General features: G+C 40.2%; 1 long non-coding RNA gene across 2 annotated transcripts; it reads right to left on the bottom strand.

Moving 5' to 3' along the window:
* Window positions 1-2,217: 2,217 nt before the first annotated feature.
* Window positions 2,218-5,531, bottom strand: LOC306941178. Of its 2 annotated transcripts, XR_013792100.1 has the most exons (9): window positions 5,203-5,277; window positions 5,039-5,084; window positions 4,777-4,939; window positions 4,525-4,668; window positions 4,111-4,247; window positions 3,789-3,883; window positions 3,555-3,688; window positions 3,395-3,465; window positions 2,218-3,304 (listed from the first exon to the last, which is right to left on the bottom strand). It is a non-coding gene; the product is annotated as an uncharacterized lncRNA (long non-coding RNA). The 2 variants fall into 2 exon arrangements; XR_013792099.1 differs by lacking the exons at window positions 5,039-5,084; window positions 5,203-5,277 and adding an exon at window positions 5,511-5,531.
* Between the last annotated feature and the right edge of the window lie 1,476 nt (window positions 5,532-7,007).

Genomic DNA, 7,007 nt, shown 5'->3' with positions numbered 1-7,007 from the left:
AAATATAGCCTATGGGCTATATTATTGTATTTTATCTGTGTCACATGTTTCTTTGTGTGCTATTATGTAGGCCTACAGCAGGGGGATTTAGCCAGCCCCACTCAGGTGGGCAGACAGAATTGTAAGGGGGGGGCGACTCCGCTGGGGCGGGTGGGGTGTCAAACCCACATTGGGTGAGCAAGAAGCACGTTTGGGTGAGCTATGCCCACCCCTGCCCTCCCCTAGAACCGGCCCTGGCCTACAGTATAATAGGCCTATCATTTTTGTCATGACCCATTGGAAAGTACTTTGGGTTATATGTGCTATAAAGATGACTTGATCTTCTGACTGTCTGGGGAGAAAGGTTTCATGTAGGCTATATCAAACAATAATGCTTTATAAATAATGGTTGTAGTTATATATATTTTCCTTTCCATTGCACACAAATCTGAATTCAATTTTGGACACTGTTCTGAATGAATGTTACTGATTTGCCTAATTGATCAGCTTTGATCCATTCATAAATATATGAGTAAATCATTAAAGTAGTATGCATATTTATAATACCATTTTGCTGTTCAATGCAGATCAGTTCTGTAGAAGCATAATAGAATGTTATTACATCAGTAGTGGTTCAGTAATACCATAGAGAATGAATGGGAAATCAGGTGCAGGATGAAGCAGTCTCACCAATTGCCATGTGGCATAGTGGTGTAGTTGACTTGACTTTTAATCCATATCTCATATAGGTTTGAATACTGCTTATGGTAGGACCTACTATTTGTGTACCATCTGCAAACATTGTTTTACCAATAGAGTGTGTATATATATATATATATATATATATATATAGCATTTGCCATAGTGCAACAACAGTGCATGAGATAAATTAGTCTAACTGTTTCAAACACAGGAGCAAGGCTTCCCTGATGTTTTCATACAGTAGTATGTATGTGTCAGTGGAGTGGATGTTCTGAAGTCAGATTGGAATTCAAATAGCAGTTTATGCTTAGTTAATTTGTTTTTGAATTATTATTTTTTAGTTTTTGACATGGTCTGCACAGGGGACAGGTGTTAATGATGTAATGAGGGACAATATGATGTGATGAGATGATAAATGTTCCCTTCATTGTTAATGGTGTTTTTAAAACAAACATTAAACCTGTATATAGGTTATATACAGGTTCAAATAAACTATTACAAGATTCAAAAATCAATGTATTTATTAGAACTCCACCAAGCAAGTGTGAGCCTTCATGTGATTCTGCAGTGTGGTTCTTTGATCATTGATGCCAGAGTCCTGTACTGTCCTTGTTTTGTAACATCTGCAGGATCTCTTTGTGCAGTCAATAAGTAGCCTCCTCCAGGATGCAGAAGTGGATCACCAGAGGAACCTGGTCTCCTTCCTGGATGCTAGGAGAAAAATAATGTTTATTTGTTCCATTTTTCCATTGTGTTAAAGAAAATCACACCTGTGTGAACTGAGTGGTGCAAGGTCTTATATAGCCTGATCAGCTGTGGTCTGACGTAATGTCACTAACCATAGCAACCATGCTCATTTTTGAGTGGTGTAAACCACTCCTACAACTGGCTTTGTTAGTTTACGTGTCTGTCTGTACCAATGTCTGTCCGTACCAAAAAAATCACACCCGTGTGAACTGAGTGGTGTAATATAGCCTGTCTGACGTAATGAAATCATGTCTGATGTAATGAAATCACGTCTTTGTATTGAGTTTGTGCTTGAAATGTACTGTAATTCTGCAAACTGTTAATAAATATTTCAATCAATTAAAAATTAAATTAGGACCAGTAGTGTATACATATTAAATGAACAGGTGAACAGGGTGAACATAGCAACCATGCTCATTTTTTTCTGCAGAAACAAAGCCAGTTGTAGGAGTGGTTTACACCACTCAAGGAGTGGTTTACACCACTCAAAAATGAATGTCACCCAGTTCACATGGGTGTGATTTCATTACGTCAGACCACAGCTGATCAGTCTATATAAGACCTTACACCACTCAGTTGACACGGGTGTGATTTTTTTTGGTACGAACAAACATGGGTAGGCCTACAAAGCCAGTTGTTGGAGTGGTTTGCACCACTCAAAAAAACCTAAGCATAAAACTAAATATATTGACAAAAATCTAAGTAAAACTGATGATCACAAGTTGTTGGTACAGAGATGGGCCTGGTGCAAACAAATAATGAGACACTGAGGCAGTGCCACTATAAGTTCATAAAGTTTATTAGACAGACAGGGAATATTTATAGTGCTGGATTGTAGAAATGCAAGATATGAAGATATTTGACATAGGAATGTGGCATGATGATGTGCAAGGGTGATCTCACAATGTACAAGGCTGATCTTACTGTCAGCATATGAGGCTGACCATCTACCAGATGCTGCACATCTCTAGAAAGTACAATGTAGACAGTGAAACATATAGCCATCAAGCACAATGCAAGCACACTGCATCTCAATTTCAGTACACAGACTTACTTAGCTGTATGTGTACATGGCATGATTCATAACAGTGCCCTCTTTTGTTCTGAAAGAACATCATTGATACAATGTGGAAAACGTATGCAAACTCAGTCGGTGCCGAAAAACCTAGTTATTATCACATAATATTGTCTTTATCATTTCATAATTTGTTTATGTGATATCAATTTCATTAGGAAAATTGCAACCGAGTCCCCCTCCCAACCAATCCAACCAAATTTGGGCGAACACACAAGGCCAGAGATTGCATACGTAAAAGAAAGAGAGTAGATAGAGAAGAAAATAAATAATAAAATATACAAAAAAAATAAAGGTGAGGTATCATCCCAACTATCCATGCAAGTAAAATCAATACCAGTCTGGTAATACTCCCGTTATCCATCTGTAAAGAAAAAGTAGTAGTCTTTGGCATATGCGTATTCAGTCAGTTCTGGATCCTGTTGACTGGTGTCATTATAGAATTTGGCAGCATGCTATGCAAATATGTAACATTTCCAGGGGCATAGTTCCATTGTTGACAAAACAGGGGTTTTGAAAAGAATGCATCTTTCCAATATGTGCAAGCACCAGGGTGTCTAGCCAGTCCAACTAAGCACAATCAGTCCAAGGATAATTGGCTGCAGGTATCTATCTCTCGGTGACCGTTTGATGTGGCCACAGGTTCAAAGGGCAGGAACAGGAAAGTAGAGGCCTGCTACTCCAGCTGTTAGGAGCAGGGCGGTTCTCACATATGTGGCTCTTTTGCACTGGGTCATTGGAAATGATTACTGGGTCCTCAGCATGGGGTTTTTTCTGCCGTTTGATGTCTTCAGTATTTGCCTGGATAACAAAGCAAATGGCAATAAAATAGTCAAGTAATAATGAACTGCCTTTTATAATCACAATAGTACATGAATTTGTGACAGATACCTTTGCAACTTTGATGATTAGGAAATCCAATAAAGCGCAACCGAGTAAGCCGATTCAACACTTCACAAAATCTATAAAGCAAAAAGAAAATATAATGGCAATAAACTGAATATGGAAGCTATTCAATCCTTTATTAAATTAAGATTATGAATAGTGTTACCTGTGATGTCCCCGAGTTTCTGGACAGCAGGCTCCTCCAGAAGCTTTGCTCCTGCACCATGGTCACAGGAGGTATTGTAGTAGATGAACCCAGGAAGTTATTTTACCAGGTACTGCTTCTCATCTTTCTGTTGACTGCATTATGGGATCAGAGCAGAAACTATGTAGGTTATGACTGGGCCATGGATTTATTTGATAAGAGAATCACTAGATCTTATAATGGGAATAAATGTACTTAATTTATTCCAGATTAGTGAGACATTGAGATGGTGTCCACATTTTACTTCCTCTCCTTTAGTCAGGCTAATGTCATTTAGCGTAATGTCATTACTGTAAAACATAGAAGGGGCAAGTAAATAGGATACAAGTTTATCAGTTTGTCATTTATTTTATACATGTAATTGATATTGTATTATGAACAATCACTCAGGTCTGTTGTAACCAGGTTCAGTCTTGCCCAAAAGTTTTTTTTTAATTTGTGTTTTTTAACCATGTGGTTAGTGGGTTCATTGTTACCCCAAAGACATGGTCATGAGAGTAACGATAGGGATACTTGCATCAAAGAGGAAGTGCAGTCTCTCTGCTGTATCAGAGGGGGGCCCACTTCCACATCTGTCCATTTAATATGGTTTACTCAAGGGTTAATTTCTCAGCAAGTTTTGGAATGGTGGCTGGACCACTCTCATTGTGTGCGCTGTTTGATGAGAATACATGGAGAACAAGAAACACACTTAACATGATAGGCATTTAAATCTCTTATTCAGAGACTTATGAACTGCAACATCAGAGTGTAGCAAATAACACTGACCATATTTACAATCATTATGGATCACCAATAATATATTAATTTGATGATTTAATTAATTAGGGATAAATGGTAAATGGTGCATTTATATAGCACCTTTATCCAAGGTGCTTTACATTCACACACACATACATAGATGGCGACGGAAGCCATGCAAGGTACCAACCAGCACATCGGGATCAATTTGGGGTTCAGTGTATTGCCCAAGGACACTTTGACATGTAGACAGGAGGAGCCGGGATTCGAACCGCCGACCCACGGATCATTGGACGACCTGCTCTACCTCCTGAGCCACAGTCGCCCGGGTTGGCTGATAAAAATGGGGCAAGTGAAGAAGAGGAGGAAGTTTATGGATACAGTGAGAGAAGACATGCAGGTGGCTGGAGTGACAGAGGAAGAGGCAGAAAACAGAACTTACTTCATAATAGGATTCCAGGTGAAACATCAGCTCCGACAGGGTGTCCTCTGACTTGAGCCACATTTGGCTAGTTATCCGAGTGGAGTTATCCGGTTGGCAAGGATTGGGTTGTCAAGGATTCTGCAATGGGTTGTTTTTGCTGCTTGACGTCTTCAATTTTTGCCTGGATAGCAAAGAAAATGGCAATAAAATAGTAAACTAATAAACTGCAGTCGGTATTTTACCCATTGACTAGAGCCCTGTAATTAACATATAAACTCACCTAAACAAGAAACACTTGTGAGTAAGGCTAGCAAGAAAAGGGCCACCTATGGGTTGAAATAATTGTTAGTCATCATCATTTTTCGACCGCTGCCAAGATCATGGATTTCACAATGCCACACCAGACTTTCCGGTCCTTCATTGCCATCCCCAGTTCCTGCTTACTATGCATGGGTCCCTAGTGATGCCACGGTCTCTCGTTTGACTTGAGGATTGAAGGACGTTTCTGTAGTCAGGAGAAATCCACACCAAAACACATCAGCCTATAATCCTGTTCCAACATACATGTTTGCTTTGAATTGTTTCATAAATGACCCCTGTTCTTAATTGTTCCTATCCCACCCAGTGGCTCCCCACATTAAAATGTAGCTAAAATGGTAGAAGGCTAGTTGTCTTCATTACAGTAGGTATTTTAATAGCTCTAAATCTTTTTTTCCACTCCCCAAATCTGTTAATATTGTCCTGGTACTTACACATGCATGTTGGCCCCTAGGCCGACCCTTGGTAGAACAGCTTCTACTGTACCTACGGGTCGAAATCATTGTCAGTATTTGTAGTCAGTTTGTCAGTCAGTTTGCCTTTAACCCTAACCCTAACCTTAACCCTAACCCTGTGACAATGCATTGTTTTTTATTAGTTCAAGGATCATTTTAAGGTTCATTTTGCCATTTCGCATGTTGTTTTATATGTTTCATTCGCTGTTTTGATCACTTTAGAGTTGGTTTGTATTTTAGTGATAATGCATAGTATTACATTTGTTTTATTAGTTCTGATGATGATGATGATCACTTAAGTTTGTTATTTCACATATTTGCAAATGTAAGTCATGTATATTAACACTTTTCTTGCGCAACACGCTAAACCCATCTTTTGTTTTATACGTTTCATTGTGTGTAGTGTCGCATATTCACATTTAAGCATTAACACACACCGAACACAGGGCTGCCTTGTGATGCCTGGAGATTATTCTGCTCCCTAATGGCAATGCCTGACTAAATCACATAGTCTTTCAGGTTAGCAGGCTGCTGTCTGTTTCTTTGTGGACGAAGAAGAGCCCTGGTTGGAACTGCAACTGAAGTCGCTTGGATGTGTGACCCGTTAGTCCCAAGTCCAGACTGTGGCTGTATCCTTCTGTGTCTGTTAGCGTCCACTCTACCTTTCTCCTTCCTTGCAGCATCAGTAGAGCGTATGTCAGAGTCATCCGCTTGCTGGTTAACAGAGAACTCAGGCAACTTGGTTCTGATCTGGTGTCCGAACAGCATCTCCGCTGGACTACGTCCTGTAGTACAATGAGGGGTACTCCTGTAGGCCATAAGAAATGTCTGCAGTTCAGTGCGCCAGTTCTTTCCTTCAGCATGAGCCGTGCGTATGGCCTTGCAGAGTGTTTTGTTTACCATGGGTATATCTTATTTACCACGGGTACATCTTTATTTACCATGGGTATATCTTATTTACCACGGGTATATCTTATTTACCACGGGTATATCTTATTTACCACGGGTATATCTTATTTACCACGGGTATATCTTATTTACCATGGGTATTGGACACTAACAGACAACCTTTCCATCCTTGCTGCTTGATGATCTGCTGCTTCCGTTGCCCTTGCAATTTCTTGTAGAGTCAAATCCTTTTCGCGCAGCATCCGCCTCCGCAACGCATTGGAATTGCACATGTCAATCACTTGATCCCGTACAAAATCATCTCGGCTGTTACCGAATTCACACGTAGCGGCCAACTTCTTTAATGTGCACACGAAACTGTCCACCACTTCTCCTTGTGAGTGTTCTGCTTGCCTGAACATGTGTCTCTCGTAGGGAATATTCTTCTGCGGTGTGAAGTGTGCATCCAGCTTGTCCACGGCCAGATCATAATTACTGTCGTCTCCCGTACCATCCAACGTGGAGAAAATGTCCTGTACATCCGAGCCAGCTAAATGCAACAGCAATGCTCTCTTCCTTGTCGCAGCA

This window comes from Electrona antarctica (genome assembly GCF_951216825.1).
Source record: "Electrona antarctica genome assembly, chromosome: 17".
In the NCBI taxonomy this organism is placed as follows: domain Eukaryota; kingdom Metazoa; phylum Chordata; class Actinopteri; order Myctophiformes; family Myctophidae; genus Electrona; species Electrona antarctica.
The sequence above is the reverse complement of the archived record's forward strand: the minus strand, read 5'-3'. Positions and strand labels throughout refer to the sequence as shown.